At 35.2% G+C, this 21059-nt stretch overlaps 2 long non-coding RNA genes across 5 annotated transcripts in view; one reads left to right on the top strand and one right to left on the bottom strand.

Annotated features, from left to right (window-relative positions):
- The window catches only part of LOC107521912, a 75764-nt gene that overhangs the window by 46145 nt on the left and 8560 nt on the right, over positions 1 to 21059 (bottom strand). For 2 of the 4 annotated variants that reach the window (XR_001599684.2, XR_004951882.1), the window contains exons 2-3: positions 19327 to 19455; positions 17344 to 17544 (exon numbers count right to left, since the gene is read on the bottom strand). This is a non-coding gene — a long non-coding RNA (uncharacterized LOC107521912). Of the gene's footprint in view, positions 1 to 16745; positions 17545 to 17667; positions 17794 to 19326; positions 19456 to 21059 lie in introns of those variants that run through there. The other 2 variants (XR_004951881.1, XR_004951883.1) reach the window with 2 other exon arrangements.
- LOC107521913 lies at positions 8856 to 11779 on the top strand. Its single transcript, XR_001599685.2, has 3 exons — positions 8856 to 8978; positions 9217 to 9316; positions 11125 to 11779. It is a non-coding gene; the product is annotated as an uncharacterized LOC107521913 (long non-coding RNA).

Raw genomic sequence — 21059 nt, 5'->3', positions numbered from 1 at the left:
TTGAAACAGGTCTCTGGCTCCTGATCAGCCTGCAGCTGCACTGTGACTTGATTTACAGAACTCCCACTTTCTCCCTCTCTCTCTTTTCCTTGTTTCCAATCACAAGTTCTAGGACATATTGCATAGTTTATAAATAATTCTGATATATTTAGAGGGTCTTAGAATAAGATGGGTTTTTTTCTTCCTTTCACTTTAAATGGGGATAGAGATTGTTACCGTTATGCTTCATGCACTTTTGTTAAAACAAAGCCCAAACTAAATTATCTTTCTGGCAGATAGTTCAACAGATCCAGTGTTCTGCCTAGCAGCATTTGTTTTGTGAACATATACTGCCCTCTGTAAAGAAGCGATGATTATGTTTCTTAGGCATAGGAATAAAAACACTCTCTGTAAGACATACACTCCAAGAAAGTATTTCTTTAATTAAGCATTCCACTGCTTAAGAAGGAAAATAGACTGAGATATTTATTGAGTTTGTTCTTATTTTTGCTTTCTGTTTCTGAATTTCTCTTTTAATAGCAACATTTTATCTTCTCTGTGTCTTTCTCCACATTTGTCTTTTGTGCCACTTGGGTTCAGAATAAACATGAGATGAACTGAAAAATCATTTAACATGTTTTGCTTAATATCTTTCCTGGATTTAGTGTATTAGCTTATGTCACACTACAAAACCTTTACAATTTCAGGCCAGGAATTACCTGTTTAACCTGGTTTTCACAAAGCAGAAGGGACAGTTGTTCTACATTTTCGAAACATAAAACAGGGTGCTTTCATATGTGTATATAATTAAATAGCCATTACAATACTATTACATTTTTTTTTTTTTTTAAAGAGAGAGAGAGAGAGAGAGAGAGAGACGTTACACCACTACAGTTAACTTCTTTCTCCCTCTCGTCTTGATTTTTGAACCCTCTTGGGAAGCATAACCATCTATATCTCCACTGCATACGGTGTTGCAGAGGGAAAGCTGGTAGGCGGATACCAAAAACGTAAAGCGTCCTGTCATAGACTAGATTCGCTCCTCCTTTCAAAGCAGCCCCGCACAATGGTGACCAGTAACGGTAGGAGGCAAGGTTCCTGGTCAGCGCAACGCTGTTGGCAGCTTTCACCACACTCTTTTCCCTGCCTGATCCCCTTCCAGACCAAATGACACTGAGCGCATCTAGGCACATATTAATAGTCAAAGCTACTCCCTGAGAAATCATAGATAATTAAATTATAGATAATCTACTCTGTAAATCTGTCCCAAATCAGCTCTTCGGGTTCTGAGAAAAAAAAAAAAAAGTGTGTATGTGTGTGTGTGTGTGTGTGTGTGTGTGTGTGTGTGTGTGTCTATATTTTTTTTTGGCATAGTCTATGTGTTAAAAAACCATAGTAACATTAATAAAACAAGAATCCTAAATGCTAAGAACATACCTTTTTTACTATACATGGTCTCACTTCTCAAACTATCTGTGGTAAAAGATCAAGTTTTTGTTTATTTTGTTTATTTTTAATATTTAATTCATTGTTTATGGATTAAATTAATATATTCTTTAAAGAATTAATAGTAAAACAAAGTAAAAAAAACATAAACAATACAAGCTTGTTGATTAGGCACTTAAAAGTCAAGGCAATGTATAATTTATCTTAAAGTTTCTAAACACAGCCTCTCAAGCTCTGTCTTTATTGCAATATCTTAACAAAGAGTTTGTGGAGCGGCATTTGTTCACAGGAGACAGTGTGAGTAACATGGCTATAACTAATCTAAAATGATGATGCAGCGGAAGCCCCAACTAATTTTTTAACAAGGATAGTTTTCTCAAACTGTATCATAGCCCAATACATTTGAAGAATACACTATACCCCGATGAATATCATCAGCTTACTGTGGTAAGAAAATTTAGGATCTTTTAGGATTAAAAGTTAGAAAAAGCTCCCCATATAATTCTAGTGACTTAGGATCACTGTACTAAAGAATTTAGTAAGGAACCAATTTATCATCCACAAACAATTACTGAGCTTCTGATCTGTTCGAGTCCTTACACTACACATTTAAAAATACAGGTATATGAGACAGATACCTGAGACCAGTATTAAATGAGAAAGTGGAGATCACACAAAGATAACTAATAATCTAGCATAATGTCTGAAAATGTAGTTTGTATATGAATAGAGCATATGGTTGAATACAGTGATGGAGATGTACATAGCAGTTAAATCATTTTCCAGTTTATAATTTAGGATTTTAATCTCAAATTTAGAGAGTTGTTGTAAGAATAACTCTATAGCCTTAGTAATGTTCAAACAAAAGTAAACTTATACTGGGCTAAGAGAGAAGTAGCACATATACATCTGTTACAAAATTAAAAAAAAATATTACATTATCTCATGTGACATTCCAGTATATAACACCTAGCCTTACTTGTAAGGACTTAAGCTCTCCTGATGCATATAAAAATTGATATAGTAAGTATCAAGTTTACAAAAACCATTAGGGATGAATATGTGAGATTATGTCAATAAAGCTAATAGTTCAAGGAGGCCATATAGTCCATGTTCGATAAATTGCATTTATGCTTAGTTTTATTTAAAGTTTTTTTTCTATCAAAATTAATTCCTTGGGGCAAGCTAACTTTATATCCATATAGTCTAGCACATTGTTAAAGTTGTGGTTGACATTCTATAAATACCTTGCAATAGATTACTCTTCAGTTCTCGTTTTACAGTTTTAGCACAAAACAGTATTTTAATTCTTTTAAGCAATATTGACTTGCTCAAGGTATGTAAGTATGTGTTAATATAACCTCAATTAAAACAATTATGCCAAAGAAATGTAAGATGATATAAGCTAATGGCAGCTTAAGATAAATTTTTTTAAAATCTCAAGTACTTCAAATTTAAAATACCAATGGCATTTTTTCCCTCATAATTAGAACGACTAATCCTAAAAATTATATAAAACCAAAAAAGAAGCTGAATAGCCAAAGAAATCTCAAAAAAAGAACAAAGTGGGAGGTATCACAGTCCCTGATATCAAGCTATAATAAAAAGCTACGGTAATCAAAACAGCACTGTACTAGCATAAAAAACAGAAGTATAGATCAATGGAATAGAATAGACAGAATAAAATAAAAACAAACCCTCATTTAGATAATCAAGTAATCTATGACAAAGGAGGGAGGCACAAAATAGAGTAAGGACAGACTCTTCAATAAGTGGTGTTGGCAAAACTGGACACATACATGCAAAACAATAAAATTGGACCACTTTCTTGTATATAAAAATAAACATCAAATTGATTAAAGACCTAAATGTAAGACCTGAAACTGTAAAATTCCTAGAAGAAAACACAGGCAATAAACTTTTCGACATCGCTCTTAGCAATATCTTTTTGAAAATATCTTCTTGGACAAGGGATACAAAAGAATAAATAAACAAATGAGACTATGTCAAACTAAAAATGTTTTGCACAGCAAAGTAAATCATCAACGAAAGGAAAATACAACCTAATGAATGGGAGAACATATTCACCAATGATACATCCAATAAAAGGGTTAATATCAAAATACATAAAAAGCACATACAATTTAACACCAAAAGAACAAATAATACAATTAAAAAACACAAGGAGAGGACCCAAATAGACATTTCTCCCAAGAGGATATACAGATGGCCAATCGACCAAGATGTTCAACACCACTAATCGGCAGGAAAACGCGAATTAAAATCATGATGTGACATTACCTCATACCTGTCAGAATCGCTATCATTAATAAATCAACAAATAAAAAGTGCTGGTGAGAAGTGGAGTAAAGAGAATTCTCATACATTGTTGATGGAACTGTAAATTAGTGCAGCTACTATGAAAAACAGTATGAAGATCCTTCAAAAAATTAAAAATAGTGATGCATACTATGCAGAAATTCCACTTTTGGTTACTTAAAGAAAACAAAAACACTAATTTAAAAGCTATATGTACCCCTATGTTCACAGCAGCATTGCAAATAATAGTCAAGAAATGAAAGTACTTAGATGTCCAATAATGGATGAATGGATAAAGATGTCATATATATATAAATACACACACATACACATATACATAAAATGAAATATTATTCAGCAATAAAAAAAATGGAATCTTGACATTCTTTTTTATTGCTTGACAACATGAATGGAGCTAGAGAATATTATACTAAGTGAAACAAGTCAGATAAAGACAAATACTGTACGATTTCATTTCTATGTGGAATCTAAGAAAACAAAATAAATGAATAAACAAAACAAACCAGAAAGAGATCCACAGATATAGAGAAAAAGCTGGTGGTTACCAAAGGGAAGGAGGGTGGTGGATTGGAAATTTTTTAAAAATGAAAGAGCTTTGACTATGCTAATATGGAACAAACTTAGAGATTTATTAAAAAATAATAATTTCAATGATAAATAGATTTGATTTTTAAAAAGGCATGCATATATTTCAAATGTTTTACAGCCCATTCTATCTGCATTTCAAAAGAATTTAGAAACGCAGGGCACGATAGAAGGGAGATTTTAGATTTTATTTCTGATTTCTGAGGTTCTAAATATCTTCCATGTATTTTAAAAATACACATTATTCAGACTACTTAAGATTCATCAGGGAATCAACTATTTGATATTGACACATTTGGCACCACTGTCTCATTCTGTGTTTGGTTCACAGAGAAGCAATATCAAGTTATCTAATAAAAAGGAAAGACAACATCTGCTGTAGAAAAAAATTTTTTTTCAAATAAAACTTCATTGCAAAGCTTAGAGTTTTGAAACTTTAGCAAATTACTTTGGCCAAGCCACAGCTACATGCAGCTGCAGCCTTTATCCTCATTAGGGGATAGAGTCTAGATTTTACTCAAATGAAACTGATCTTTCTTCAGACACAAAACAGAAAGTGCAATCTATCGCTGCTTAACAGTAAGCATGTAGATGATGGCTAGAACAAAGTGTCAAAATTGAGAAATTATCAAACTAGGCTTTGGCATAAGAGTTGATCTCTAAGAAGGGAATGTTTATAAGAAACCATAAAGTGTTAGAGGATTTCTTTGAGTCTAAGATTTTGGATTAGATACTAATGGATGTCTGAACTCTAGTTAGGGAACTACTTTTAACAAGTAATTTCCTGATGCATCATGATAATTTCTCAACAGCAAATATAAACTGATACGTAAATTTCATGTTTGTTGAGAGCACTTCACTATATGGAATTTGAACAATCATAAAGAGTACTTTCCCCAAAACCTTTCTTTGTAATACTCCCATGCATAAAATCATTTAGCAGGAAATAGACTATTTTATTCATAGATTTACCATCAGTTTGAGTTAAACCAGTGGGACATATAACAATTCCTTCTGCCCAATATAGTAATGTGTATATGTATACACACACATAAACACACATATGAACATATATCTATACCTATGTATGCCAAAATTTACATCCACATATCTATCTCCTCACTAGACATCCATTCGAAATCTCAGCTGCTCTGAGGACATCTACTACGTAGAGTGTTTGATAATGACAGTTGCATCAAACTCAAGAGACAAAGCTCTGGGCAGTGCAAGGTGGGGAGACTCCTACAAGAAGTGACTGTTGAATGACTACCCTCTGTGAGAAATTGAACTAGATAAAACAATGCCAGCAAGGAGAGCCAAAGTAATACTTCTGTTTTAGCACTAGCATCATTGGGAAAAAGAAAAGCTTCCCAAAGACTTTATAAACTGCTCAATTGCTATGCAAATTTCATATTTCTTTGTTAGTTCTAGCCTCTACCCTTACAGTCTTGGAAACACTAAAATACATCTACAGATATTTTTGAAGAATTAATATTAACATATAGATAGAAAATAATAAAAGCAGACACAGGCAAATATCAGAAATACTACTGTTTTATCTTCAAAAACACGCAAGAAAAACACATAGAGTAATATCTTCAAAGGATTTGGAAATACAGAGATACAGAAGAATGTGAAAAACTATATTATCAACAAATTTTAGTAATTCATTGATATTTTTAGCTATTTATAGACTACTACAGTCAATTATGTATGATTATACATTTGTATTAAATACATTATGTAATCCAGAAATAGTCCCACACCTTATGAGCAACTGATTTTCATCAAAGGTAAAAGGCGATTTAAAGTCATTGATAGATGGTCACGGAAATGGGGAGCACAGTGTAAGGGGTGCAGTGAGAAGCAATGTAACAGTTGTGTGTGGAAACAGAGGGAAGACAGAGTAATTGGGGGGATCATTACAGACCCTTTAAATATATGTCTAGCCAATGTGCTGTAAAATTATAACTAATACTAAAATAAAATAACACAGTAAAAAAAGGCAATTTAATGGAGCAAGGACAGCCATTTCAGCAAATGCAGTTGGAGCAATTGGATTTCTTTAAATAAATCATCATCATCATCATCATCATCTTCATCATCATCATCATCAACTCAAAATGGGCACACACCTGAATGTAAAACCTTAATAAAACTACTGAACTCCCCGATCAAACACAAGATAAAATCTTTGCAACCTCAAGTTAGGCATAAAAAGAACAATAACCCCTCAGTAAAGAAAAACAATATGATTAAGGGCAGACTTCTAATTTGATATAATGAAGGCCAGAAAGCAGTGTGATGATAAAGGAAAAAAAAAAAAATGGAACCAAGAATTCTATTTCCAGTGATACCATTCTTCAGAATTGAAGGTGAAAAGAAGACATTCCTAGATGAATCAAGACTAATTGAATTAACTGTCAGCTGACTTGTTCATAAGAAGTCTGAAACATTGTAGATAATATATTGTAGTAACTACTATTTCTGATTTTTATTCCCCTGAATGTCGTTGGTTTCCTTGTTTAGTAATGTGTCTGGCCTATATTAAAGGAATTTGTCTTTCTCACAATGTGTTAGCTGACGTGTCTGTTTTCCCAGACCTTCCAGTTAAATCCTCGTTTAGGTGAGACAGTGGCTCTGCTGCTTCCCCAGCGGGCACCGCCATCTCCGTCTTGAGTACCTTCAGGCCTCTGCTTTCCTCTGCTGGATGCAGGTATGTTGCCTTCCCTTCCAAATTAACTGATAACCTCTTCTGCATCAATGTTGCCGATTTTCCCAAACTGAACCTCTCTGATAGAATCACCATATCTACTTAGCTGAGAGGGCGGGGACATGGGAGCAGCTCCAGGAAAGAATGCTACAGACTTCCTCAATTCTTATGTGAAATTTAGTAGCTCCTCATGGGAAAAACAAAAACAAAAACAAAAACAAACAAAAAACCCATCTCTATTTCTTATATGCCTTTGGCTGAATCCCAGAGGACCAAAACGATTCTTTTTGACAGTTTTGCCCAACTATTATCTACTTTTGGGAGACAAAATTTGCCACATTCTTCGATCTGGCATGTCAGAAGCAGCTTACCTTCATTTGACCATCTTGGGCATATTTTCTTCAACTATGAATTGGAAATAATATTGCTTAATGTGCCTATCTATCTGACATGATTTTTGTGAGACTCAAATGATACATTTATAATTATAATAGCTAGCATTTACTAATGCTAGCTATTATAGCTATAGCTAGCATTTACTATTCTAAGTATTTTAGGTATGTTTCCTTATTTAATCCTCAAAACTCTTTTGTTGGTTATCATCCCAATTATTAGTTTTAGAGATTAGAAAACTGAAGGAACTGAGAGGCTAAGTTGTCCAAGGACACAGCTAGTGAGCAGAAAAGAAAGGATCCAGACCCAGAACCTAAACTTTTAGCTCTTACATTCTGTTACCCAATCAGCACATACTCTCGTACCAGACATAATATTAGTATTTCATTTTTTCACTCATAAATTCTGTACCTATGATGTGTAAGATGATCTGTTTACAGCTAGGGATGTGAATATAAGTAAGATAGCCTCCATATCCTAAAGAATCAATTGGGGAGATGGACAGAAATATTTGCAGTGGAGTTTTGAGATTTGATATTATAAAGATATAGACTAAATATGCTAGCCAAAAGGAGGGAAGAATTTAACTCAAAAAGTCACAGGAGAATTCACAGAAAAAAACAGTGACTTCAGTGGGGTCTTAAAAATGGACATGAGTTTAAAGGCTGCTATGTAAATATAATGCAATGATTTAGCTTTTAACCTAGAAACAGAAGACAAAAACAAGGCTTTATTAAATGTTAAAAACATTAAATGGGTCATACAGTTACATATAAGTATTATTAGAGTTCAAGAAAGAAAAAAAGCATGAGCTATTCATACTGAAGAAAGTGTCTAAAAGAACATTTGATCTGGGTCTTGGAAGGTATGCTAGGATACAGAGTACAAGTCTACTGAAGGTTATGTAACTTGTGTAAAATGGAAGAATGATTCACGGTTATGGAACAGAGACCACTTGAGCCCACATGTTCCTCCTGTTTCTTCCTGTTATTACAAATGAGCTGTCTGTATTATGAAAAGCTAGCCCTTCTATTTATGCACTAGATCCCATATTCTTTTGCCTATTCAAGGGCATGGATCCAGCAGTTTCCTCACATCATTCTGATTACTTCTTTCTTCTAGATGTTTTCCCTCAGCTTACACATATATTTTAATTTCAATCACCATGTCACACTAACCCTATTCTGACCTCCTTTTCCCCTCTAAGTAACACCAATATACCATTCTCATTTACATAAAAACTCCCTGAAAGTTTTATATGCTCCATTTTCCCGATGTCTCTCTGTCTATTCTCTACTGATCCCCTCCAATTAATCTATTGTCTTCAACCCTCCATTATAAGTGCTATTGTCAAAGCAACCAATGACGCTCATTTTTTTTTTTTTATCAGAGTATTTAATCCTCGGACCACGTCACTGTTGAACTTTCTGCACCTTTAACATTTCATCCATCCTCTCTGAGTACTTTCTCTTCACTTGATTTTCAGGGCACTACATACTCCTTCAATTGGAAAGAAAAATGAGTAAGTTTGAGAAAATAATATTGTTTTTTTCCATCCCAGATTGGAACACTTACAAAATAATATTGCTAGGGCCTTATCGTAAAACCTAAGGAAATGGGACAGACTGATCTAAAATAAAATCTCTTTAACCTCTCCATCAATTCCTTGAGGCACAACAAGTAGTCTATTAGCATTAGTTCATGCATATTTAATTAATGAAGCTTGATACTTGAACATCTGCATTTTGTTCTTCATTTAGTTTCCTTCACCAACAAAAACCTTCTGAACAAATTTATATCAGAGAGCCAATTAGTAGAGAAGAAACCTGAACATCTTCGGAGAAGACATAAGAAAGCATGGTTGGTATAAAATTTAACCTATTTCTTTTTTACTTCACTTGTTTTCAATTCTCTTTTTGCACTGCAAGTCAAAGTACAGTACTCATAAATTAAAGATCACAATAAACAAAGAGCCAAGGTTAAGTTATGGAAAAGATAATAGCACATAGTTTTGCAGGCCATTTACTGAACATCAGCCCTGTTATTATTTGAGGTACTTAGAGGAAGTGAAAATAGTTCTGCATATGTCCTCTCCCCAACTCCCCTTGGAGATGGATGGTTATCGTCTCCCTTTTTTCAGTATGGTCACGCCTCCTCTAATCCTTTCCAAATACCATTTCTCCTTTCGGAAATTGCCACTTCTGTTGCACTCTATCGATTTGTGCTTCAAAGCCCAAATAAAGTCCTAGTTCCTCATGAAGGCTTCTTATGTTATTCTCACCACCATTAGTCTCTCTTATTGTGCCCTTTTAAATATAATTTTCAATCATAAAAGTAAAATTTGGTTATTAACAGGCTACTTTCTAGTTTTCTGTTGCACAAAATTAGCAATTTATTACATGTGGTCTTGTCTTCAACAATCATAAATCATTTTATATATCTAACATGTGCCTTTTAATGACTATGGATTACATTATGCCATTTTTGATCCCCACAGAACCTGTGTGTGTGTGTGTACACACATACATACGCCTACCTATCAATCCCATGATTTTATAAACCCTGTGAAACAGAAATGTCAATAACTTGTATGCCCTTATTATATAAGAAAATGCTGGCATTTGTTTTGAAATTCCTATTCTTGGTCATGAAATGCTTACATTTAATAAATATCCAGCTGTGACAGCTAAAATTAACACATCTTTCTATAACAGTAAGTAGAATGCTCTGCAAGACTGCACTGGAGTGGAATGCAGTGTTTGTCAATTTTAGAAGCTCTAGGAAAATAGGGCATTTTTTAGCTTCAACTGATGGGAACACCAGTGTATAAAACATTATAGGCTCTGTCTTCCTAAATTTATAAGTATTACATTATTATTAAATAATAAGTTACCACTGATATGTTTACTGGATTCCAGACACTTGAGATTTTCATGCACATTGTATCGTATAATCCGCCTGACAATTTTGTAAGATAGGTATGATGGTTACCCTGGTTTTACAAATGAAAAAACTGAGGTCTGTAGCAAATCAAATTCATGTAGTAGTAATCAGTTTGCTATAGCTATAACTTGATCCCATCTTCATCCTTCTTTGCTGCATTTTAGTACCATTATGGTACTTTTAGTACCATTTTTTACCCATATATTTCAGGTACATTCGCTACTGAATATAGGTCCATATACTCTAGTCCTCATATCCTCTCAACCTGGTTAAACACCTAGATTGACATTTTTCCATCTACCAATAATTGACCCAAGAGGCATTCACTACATTACTTCTATATAAATCATAGTCCAAGCAATTGCAAAAGCCACAGAACTTCATAAAAGTGTGCCTGCCATCATGGGATCTACAATATCCATTTGGGTTTGTGAAGGAGTATGGGTTTCCTATTGCAGCTATAACAAATTATTACAAATTTGGTGGCTGAAAACAACATAAGTTCATTATAGTAGAATTCTGTAGGTTAGAAGTCCAATATAGATCTCACTTGGCTAAAATCAAGGTGCTGTCAAGGCTGCATTCCCCTCTGGAAGCTCTAGGGGAGTAACTATTTCCTGGACTATTTCAGCTTCTAGAAGCTGCCCACAATTCTTGGTTCATAATCCCCTTCCTCAATCTTCCAAGCCAGCAACTTTGCTTCTCTCTTTGCCTTTGTTCTACAGTCATATCTCCCTGTGGCTCTCCTCTTCTACAACCTTTCTCCATTCAAGGACCTTCATGATTATATTGGGGTCCTCTGGATAATCCAAGATAGTTTCTCTATTTTAACAACAACTGATTCCATCTGCAACCTATTGCTACTCTGCTGTGTAACCTAACATACATAAATTCAATTGGTCATGCATGACAAGGACCTACTGGGAGAGGAGTCTGCTCATCAAAGAAAGGGAAAAGGGAAGAAAATCAAAGAAGGAGGAATCCATGAGAAGAAAAGCACAGGGTATGGAAAATACAGATTATGTCCGGGGAACAGTCTCGGATAGAAATTCCACCTCATGTTACATGAAGACATTTTGCAGATGTTTTGATAATTTACGAGATTTCAAGAACATATGCGCATTATCTGTAAGGGCCTTAATTCATTTTTGAAAGTAGATTATAAAATATTATAGATAACCATGACAAAGATGGAGAGGGAAGGAAAGGGAGAAAAGCAGAAAAGAGGTCTCAAATAGTAATGAAGTTAGTAGATTCCCAGACTCTATATTTAGTCATACTTCCTGCATCTTACTGTTTAGCATTTGGCTGTACATCAACAACTTTTATTCTGTAATTGTTTTGCAAGCTCAGGGCATCTTTCCAATTAATTTAATTACATGTTAGTCAAAGACACTTTTAAAAATTTTCTCATATTCTAAACATAGTGATCAGTACATAATAAATATAAGTGAATAAAACTAAAGAGTCCAGGTCTGAAATACTTCCCTTGAGTCAATTTATATTTCAAATGCAATAATTATTCAAATGTGTTTGAGCTTTCTTCTATTGTTGTGACTATTATAGGTATTTATGATCATATATATTATGCTTATGTGTGTTCAAGTTTCACATAATAATAGCAATAAAAAAGAAAAAAAACCACTACCATTTGTTGCACAATTACTATGTTCCAGAAACCATTAATTGCAAGTATTTTATAGGCATTATCCTGTTGAACGTTTAGTAAAGCCCTAGATTCTAGACCACTGTAAAAATTTAATGAAGGGAATTAAGTTCTAAGCATGGAATCTTACCAATAATCAAAGAGGAGAAGCAAGAGATGCTACTCCAAAATATGATTGTAGGAGTGTTGGACACAGCACCCCAAAATATGCCACTTTGGTATACTGATCATTTTTAGCTATAGATACTTGAAAAATGTCAAATGTAGGGAGAATCTTTCTCTGAACTCCCCTTATCTGCTTAACGACAGATCTCCAAAAGGAATTCAATCATCAAAGGGTCCCCTCCTCAGAGTTTCATCAACCAGGGAGAACTGACTCATCACAGGAAAAGAGACTAGAAGTCAGTGCCACACCCAAACTGTCACAAACTATCATACCCCATCTATTCTTCTAAAGGTCAATTCGTCTTTCTTAAAAGTCACTTATTCTCTCTTCCCTAAAAGTCCTAAATCTATCCTTTTCTTTTCCTATTAAAATGATATTTAATAAGGAATTCTAGGCCACCTAGAGGACTTATTTTTTCCCGGGTATTTCCCATATGCACAGGAGGTATACATGTTAGTTAATACACTTTTGTTTCCTCTCCTCTGTTAATTTGTCTTTTATTACAGGGGTCTCAGCTAAAAACTCAGAAAAGTAGAAGAAAAATTATTTTTTCTCGACCATCAGCCTTTGAAAATTGTTAGCTACTTTTTAATTTTTATATCTTCCACCAAAACAAATGGAGTTCAATAACTTCAATGTGCCATTGTTTTCAGTATTTAATAAAAATGAATAAGCCTTCAGTAACTAAGATGATGTTATCACAAGCACAACGAGTTGTCCTGACCTAGTGTGCTCGGTCCTCTTGCCCTTGCTCTCTTTCCAGGAGGCACACACATTTACTCCATTTCCCAGTGAGAGTACACAGCTTGCTGAATTTTGTTCCTATGGCATCATCATTATTCTCTAACTAGAATTTTTAAGTGAAAGGCTCTGGGTGACCGAATTATAATGACCAGACATTTCAAAGCCTCCACCAAAGCAATCTGAACCCTGAGAAAAGCTGAAAGCATTAATGAAATAGCCTCCCTGCAGAGAGAACTACAGAAAGAGCCACATTCTCTCTGTGTTTTAAAATAAAGCATACAGATTTCAGAAGTCCACAACACCAGAGAAGGACGAGATTGTTGGGTTTGGAAGATGGAACAATCAGGTAGCGGAAGCACACTGGCATGCCCCAGGTGAGTGCGTGGCAGAGACCTACTTTAGAGTTTTAGGAGGAGGGCTGGAGAGTGACGCATGCAAAACCTGAGGCAAATAACAAATGAGTTTGAGCATCTTTGAGAAAAACTGCATAGTACAGCAAAAGTTGAAAGAAAATGGGTGTTCCGTTAATTTTCGGAATTAAGTACAGTAATTGCCATTATAATTCATTCATCATCAAAGCAAGTTTGTGGAATACAGCTTGGGGTGCTGTTCTTCAAAGAGCTTCTCCATTTCTTAAGACTTAGCATTGCCCTTCAGCCAAAAATCACCATAGAAGTCCTACTTGCTATTTCAGTTTACACTTATAATATTAATGGTATCGAAAAATAATATTTCCTTTGGACAGTCATCTATCATCTGCTTCTATATTTTATTAACCAGGGAATCGAGATACTTCAATACTGAAATGAGTAACAGTGAAGGATGAGGGGCAGGTTTTCCGTTCCTTTCCAATTCACATTTTTTCATGAAAGTAGAACATTCAAACTTTTTCCAGCCCTGGTTTTGTTAAGACCCTCCCTAGCTACATTTCATGCTTTGAATATCTTTACCTAGTTCCATTTGCTTTTCACAGCTCTTCCTCCTCCAGCTCTACAATCTGAGGGAAAATTTTTATAAGCTCACTTTGATACACTTTATATATGGAAAAGTAGTTCATTTCAAATAAAAGAAAAATCACTGAAGTAATAAACTACCTAACAGTATATTTTTAAATATACAGGCATACCTCAGAGATATTGTGGGTTTAGTTCCAGACCACTGTAATAAAACAAGTATCACAATAAAACAAGCTGTAATCTCTTTGCTGGTGGAAGGTCTTGCCTTCAATTTGTAAAAAATAAAACTTGTTAAATGCAATAAGGCAAGTAAAATAAAATGAGGTATGCTTGTAATAATATTAGTCCTTAGGTGACCAGGGAAGAAACAGTTTCTCATTTTTTACATTGTTTTTACATTTGTTTTTTACATTGTTTTACATTTGTTAGTTTGTTCTAACCATGAAATTCCTAAATATGCCAATAATGAAAAAATTGAAAGACATAAAACAAATAATGACTCTAACTTATGTGAAAAATGTTACCCTTCTGTCATATACTGACTTAATATTTTAATTCAACTTAATATCTTAATTCAACTGTCTATATGTAGCATATTAGGAACAAAAATAAAAACATTTAAAATTTATAATGGCATTATAATGGATCAGTCCTTATTACCCATTGTTTTCTTTAATCCTCATAGCAAACTCCATGTGTTAGGTATGATTATTTCACAGAGGAGAAAAATAAAGGGCGCTATAGTATAAGTCTTTGCCTAACTTCACACAAGTCCATGCTGGTTGGGATTTAAACCAAGGCAGTGTGAAGCCACATGCTATCACTTATATGTGGGATATAAACCTAAAATCAGCAAAAGAAAAGGACAAACAAACAGAGACTCATGGACATGAACAACAGAATAGGGGAGAGGGGGGATAGAAGAGGGGAGAGGTAGATGGGGTAAAAGGAATCAAATATGCGGTGACAGAAAGAAATCTATCTACAGGCGATGAACGTAATGTACAATGCTACACACACACACACTCACACACACACACACACACACACGCCTTACTGTTCTATTGTATACCTGAAACTTACTGGATTTTTTTTTAACCAATATCACCACAATAAAAAATAAATAAAAATGATTTTCAGGATAACTTTAAAAAAATAATAAAATAAATAAATAAACTGAGGCAGTGTGACAACCAATGTCTACATTCCGAAGCCTCTGATTCATTTTGAAGAGAGTTGCTTGCTCTATTTCTTCCCTCATAAGGGGGTAAAGGAATTGAAAGTAAGGGCCTAATATTTAGTTAAGACTAGTGTGCACTTAGCACTGAGGCACTATACCGTTTTATTCTAGTGTCTTTGTAATTTTCTTTGTATAACACAAAAACAATGAGTTGTTTCTAAAATGGTGTTTTACTGCTTTACAATATTAACTTATTTAATCTATATAATAACCCAATGAGGCAGAATTTATTATTATACCCGTTTTCCAATTAAAGCATCTTCAATACAAAGGATTTAAGAAACATAACCAAGATTATGCAGCTGATAAATGGCAAGATATCCTCATACACAGTTCCCCACGGCCACCGTGAATCTCATCAGCTCAGTGAAGCGGATGGTTCCTGCACTCAGTGGAGACTCTTATTAACACCTATGCCTTAACTAAACAAATCTGAGGTATTACTGCTAGTAACGGGGCTTTTCTAATTTTATCCTCCGGGATTCCAATTAAGATTATTTTTAACAAGAGTCACTGGACTAATTCCAATTTCTCACATAATTGCTAAATTAATTTTCTGAGTTCCTTCTAAAACAGTGGCCTTCACAGATGTCTAAACCAAGGAAAGCCAGTTCAGCAGCTGTATAGAAGAGGGCAACGGTGGCTGCATGTTTCTCCCTGAAAGGTTTAACTTCTCCAACAGAAGATAGATTGAGAAATGATTCTGACAAGTTGCGAAGTGCAAAATCGTATTCTCCAAATATTTATCTGAGCGGCATGGCTTAGCATGACAGGAATAGTTACTGTTTTTGATATTCTGAAACTAGAAATTATATCTAATAGAATTTAATAGCATACTTATTCTTTAATACACTGTATTTCCTTAAAACTGATGAATGTTTCTCTAAATTATTTTCTTTTGTAATAAAAACTGCTATCTCTGGGAGTTACACTAGTCATTTCAAAAGGTGCGAATAGTCAAATAAACAAGTCAAAGGAGGTAATCTAAGTAGGAAAGATGCTAAGGAGATGTGTAAGGGAAACTGGAGAGGCATTCCTAGTGAAACAAGAACTAAAGGTGGTTTAATTGGTTTCACTAGCTCGATAGACACGGTTAAATAAAGCTTTGGCTACTGACCACAGTAAGACAACGCGATAAATTTCTACAAAGTACCTACAAGAGTCTTCTCTTTTTTTCCTTCTTTTTTTTTTTTTATGTTGACAACAGAGATGAATGAGCCACCAGTCCTGCCAATGGAAACAGTCATCTTTTCAGTTTATCTCCAGAAGATTAAGCATAGTACCAGAAAATTAATCACTTTATACAATCTAAAAATCTACACATGGCATAAAGTGTTTGATCGGCTCATTTTCATGATGAATTTGGCAAAGAACAAACTAAAGTCCTTTACTGCAGATTATGGTACTTTGACTTACTTTTAAAAAGCACATAACCTGATATTTGCGCCATTATAATCAACTTTATGAACACATCATTTGCTAAAAAAAACAAAAATCTCACCGATAAGAACTAAATTGAGGCTTTAGGCTCCTTGAGCAAGCATAGTGTTGCTTATTTGCAGCTGTGTCTTTGAAAGGACTAAGTGCGCCTTAAATCTTATACTTTTCAATTAATTTATCCCTTCCATTCAACGGCTCCCTAAACAAAAAAGGTCTGGATGCCAGAAAGTGACTTGCCAACTCACCATTTAAGATTACCATGCCTTTCTCTGCAGAGCTCGGTGGTACGGCAGTCCCAGACACCTGCAACTGGTTCTGAAATCTCCTAAGCACACGTGTTTTAACTCTAGCATTTACAATCTATGAGAACCTGTGCTAGTCCATAGGCTCTGTGAACTTGCAATCATAGATAAGAAACACTCATTGGAGGAGGTCATTGAGAGGATATTTTGGCCACTTGTCCCTTGAACTAGACCCAGGCAATCAGAGGCTGTCCATGGAACGTACATTCCACCTGTCACTCATACACTGAAGCTGCTTCAAAGGTAAAGCCTTGAGACAGTAGTGTTATTGGCATCATCTGGACCGAACACATTGATTGAACGCCATTCAGGCCTCCATATCTACTTTTAAGATTATCTTTGTGAATGCAGAGATCTACTTGTGTTACAGCCACCCAAGACAAGCCTTGCACGTAAGTTCTCTTGCTTGTTAAACCAGCCACCTACCAACCTGGAGTGGTCTGCCTCTGTCTTCAGCCTCTCATTGCCCTATGTGTACAGGGGCCAGTTTGCGAGCCAATAACACTGCCAGTGCCTGCTCCATCTCATCAGAAATCTCAACCAGACCAGTTCACCATCTCTTCATATCAATCAGAGAGCATGGGATCTGGAAAACAGTTGGGTATGGCTGTGGGAAACATCCCATTGGTTTCTGCAAAAAAAAAAAGAAACCTTCAGAAGAAAGGGACAAAAGTACCCTACTTGTTTACTTCTGTTATAAAGTGAAAAGAAAACAGAAAAAAATTACTTGTCCTGCATGAAAATCACAGGAGCTCTCTGCTCTGCAATGTTCACCTTGTACAGCAGATTGTTGTATTAATAATGCCTCTTACTCTGGTCCCGCCTCTCCGAAGCAAGCTACTATGCCTGAAATTGCTTCCCATCTGTGATGGCCATTTTCCTGCAAAAATTTATTCATATTTGGAGCTTGGAAAAATCCACTTAAAATAATTCTTATGCAAGTGCAATCTGTACACTGTATGCCAAGCCTATGCTTTTATACCAAAGCCCTAATTCTGTTTTCTTCAGCTTCTGATTTATAAATCAGCAATTTTCCTCCTCTCAAGAGAGAGACTGAAATTCAAAAATTAACCGTAAATAGCACCTCCATGGTTGTATGCACCTTATACATAATAGGATTATGAAATTCTTTCAAAATATCAATTGCCAGAGGTCAGATAACATGAGCTATGTTCTGCAGGAACTGCCCAGTCTTCACCCCGGCACATACACATTCACCCTAAACAGTTTCCCATTTAAGGCATCTTGCCGGAACCACACACTTATATGTGAAGACTCACCTCCCTATCCCCAAAGAGAAATAAAAATAACTTAGTGTTTAGCATGCAGCTAAAAGTATACTGTGGCATGTTTCCAACTGAGTATCTCCCTGGAAAACAATACTTACGGATTGTAAATAATAGCATCAACCATCACCACTAATGAAGGGTAATACAGAAATGGAGATTTCTTTCCCTACAATGACCAAGAGAAAGGCTTGCCTATTTAGGGGATAATTAAAAATAAATTCTTAGCTCCTAGTCTGTCCTTTGTCCTTATAAAGAGGCAACGGCGTTTTGTTGTCTCTCAGTACCCCACTTGGTGCAGCTCAACCTGGATTTTTTTATGTCTCAGTTTATTAAAATAAGTGTTGTGCATTCTTGGTGTGCCCCAAAATAAATGATGGCTCATATTGTGCGTAGGTTTTTGCTCATGACAGTCCAGACTGCTAACAGATTGCTAACATGTTAACAGCTCTATTATAAGACTCCCAAAGATGCAATTTTTTATGCCATTTGTGAATTCAAATTCTCCATGTTAAATAACTATTGCACAGCGACAATGGGATAGATCCTGATGAATCCGTACACTTTCTCCAGACAGATGTCTACAGAAGGTGTAACAAACTTAGATGGCTGGGCCTTTTTAGGTAACATGCTTCAGGGTATGCTTTTAACCAGGTGTGCCCACTCTGGGAGCAAGACTATTGACCTGAAGTAGAAGCTCTGCCTCCTGATCCAGATCTACATATAAAAAAATTAAGAAACTCTACATGCAGAATGTTCTAGAGATCATGATGGTTAAAAAAATTTAAGAAAGGCTGGACTCATAGTGAAATTAGATATATTTTTTCAGTTCCTCTTTCCAAAGATACTGGTGAAAACGTTTAGACATAGACAAATGTGATTCAGAGTGTCTCTAGTTTTGTGTGATGCAGATTTTTTAAAACATATATATATTAGTTACATGTGTTAATATTCTTTTACAAATCCTATGCTGTGTGTCCTACAGTCCTGGTACTGATATTGTCAGTGGAGAGTCTGGCTTTAGCTAGGAACATGGATAGTACCTAGGAGCATGAATATGTATCTGATACATGGAGTCTGCTCCATAAATGCATTCCAGTAAAGTTTCTTGGGGCGATAGTTCTTACCTTTTTCAAAACCATGTGTTCTGTTCCCCAAAGTTGCTTGTTATTGCTAGGAAAATATTCTGTGGAAGACTGTCACGGTCCCTCGGTCCTCAGATCACAGTGTCAATGAGGTTCAATCAGGGATTCAGACTGACACAGATAACACATAAACATATTGTATTGAGTACATACTTTTCAGGCACTATGGCAAACACTTTATATAAATATTCTAATCTTAGTCTGTATATTTAGCACTTTTATTGCAAAATAAAATAAGAATTATTTGTTCATAAAATTGAAATTGTAAGGGAGTGATTTGGCTTCAAGCACAGCAAGATTCAGATGCCCAAACAATATTAAGTGAATTCTCTTATTCTCTCCAGTTGGTCCTGCCCTCCCCCACCTCCCCGCTACTCTGACTTTATTTGGAAGCAAATTCTTTTCACAACATTTAACCAGCTTTCCAGATTTGTCACCCTAGGAAATTTTCCAATAATTTCAACGAAGATCCTGGCACTGTTTCTTGCTCATTGATAGTCTTCGACTGTGTCTAAGTCATGTGCCTCCTTCTGAACCCACATGGCAGGTTCAATACCATCTGAAACATAGGCATTGAATCTAAGAGATGGTTGTTCCCAAAAGAAACACAAAGCTGTTACTGGAAGAGAGCTGGATGGATGGACGTTGAACTGACCAAAACCACAGGCATCCACACTATACCCTCACTTACCTATATTTACATTGAAGCTTTAGTAATGTGCCAAGTATTTAGAAATAAAAGTCACACTCAAGTCTACTGACCCCCAAAATCACTCAACAAATGTGCCATACTGCCTATTAGTACCAACTGGACTAGCTCTGATATTAAACTTATGGGGGATTGTTTGTTCTGATCCATTCTCTAGAACTCAAATGACTGCAATTCAACAAGTAGATATGTTTTCTTCACAAATTTTATCCATAAAAGTAATTTTTCCATAAAATTTAAGTTTTATATGAATATCAAGCACTTCAGAAGTATATCCCACTAAGAGCCTGACATCTATTAAGGGCATTTTATAAAGGGCTCCAAACTTTCAAAACATGAGCTGTTAGTCAAATGCATTATAATCTTTTGTTGTAGCTTAGGTTTTTATTGTAATCATTTCAAATATAAGTAATGAACCCAAAACTGATTTTCTATAAGTATATCTCTAAGGTATGACAAAGCAAAGAGCTAATGCAAAGTAGAGGATGATTCAAAGACATTTTTTTTTTTTTTTAGTATTTCTTTTAAAACCTCTGCTATTCCTCACCCTTTTTGACCACTGGCAATTACTTTGAAAAAGGCTTTCTGAGATTGGAGAATAGATCAAGATCCATAGAACTGGATGTAAGTGTCTGCTTCTATGGAAATGTAGCCTAACATCCAACTCCTATATATCTTCTATCTAAGTCAGCTAACTAGCCTCTCATTATAATTTCTAATAAAAAAAAAATCTCATTATAGCCACAGCATGCTTGGCAGAGCTCACACTGCTTTACATAAAACATCTTCAAAGTGAGGATGAAAATATCCATTGCCTCACATAGGAGTCATGTTGATTATGATATTATCATTTCCGAGATGAGAAAACATAGGTTAAGCAACTGTGGAAGGTGACATATTTCCTCTGTTTGAAGGAGGGTGACAGTTTTGTTTGCAAAATTTGGAGAACTGGAAACAGCATTATCTAAGCAGTCACAGATCAACGGTCACTGTCCCCTCTGGCTTG

Source organism: Rousettus aegyptiacus, unplaced genomic scaffold (assembly GCF_014176215.1).
Source record: "Rousettus aegyptiacus isolate mRouAeg1 unplaced genomic scaffold, mRouAeg1.p scaffold_m13_p_7, whole genome shotgun sequence".
NCBI lineage: Eukaryota > Metazoa > Chordata > Mammalia > Chiroptera > Pteropodidae > Rousettus > Rousettus aegyptiacus.
The sequence above is the reverse complement of the archived record's forward strand: the minus strand, read 5'-3'. Positions and strand labels throughout refer to the sequence as shown.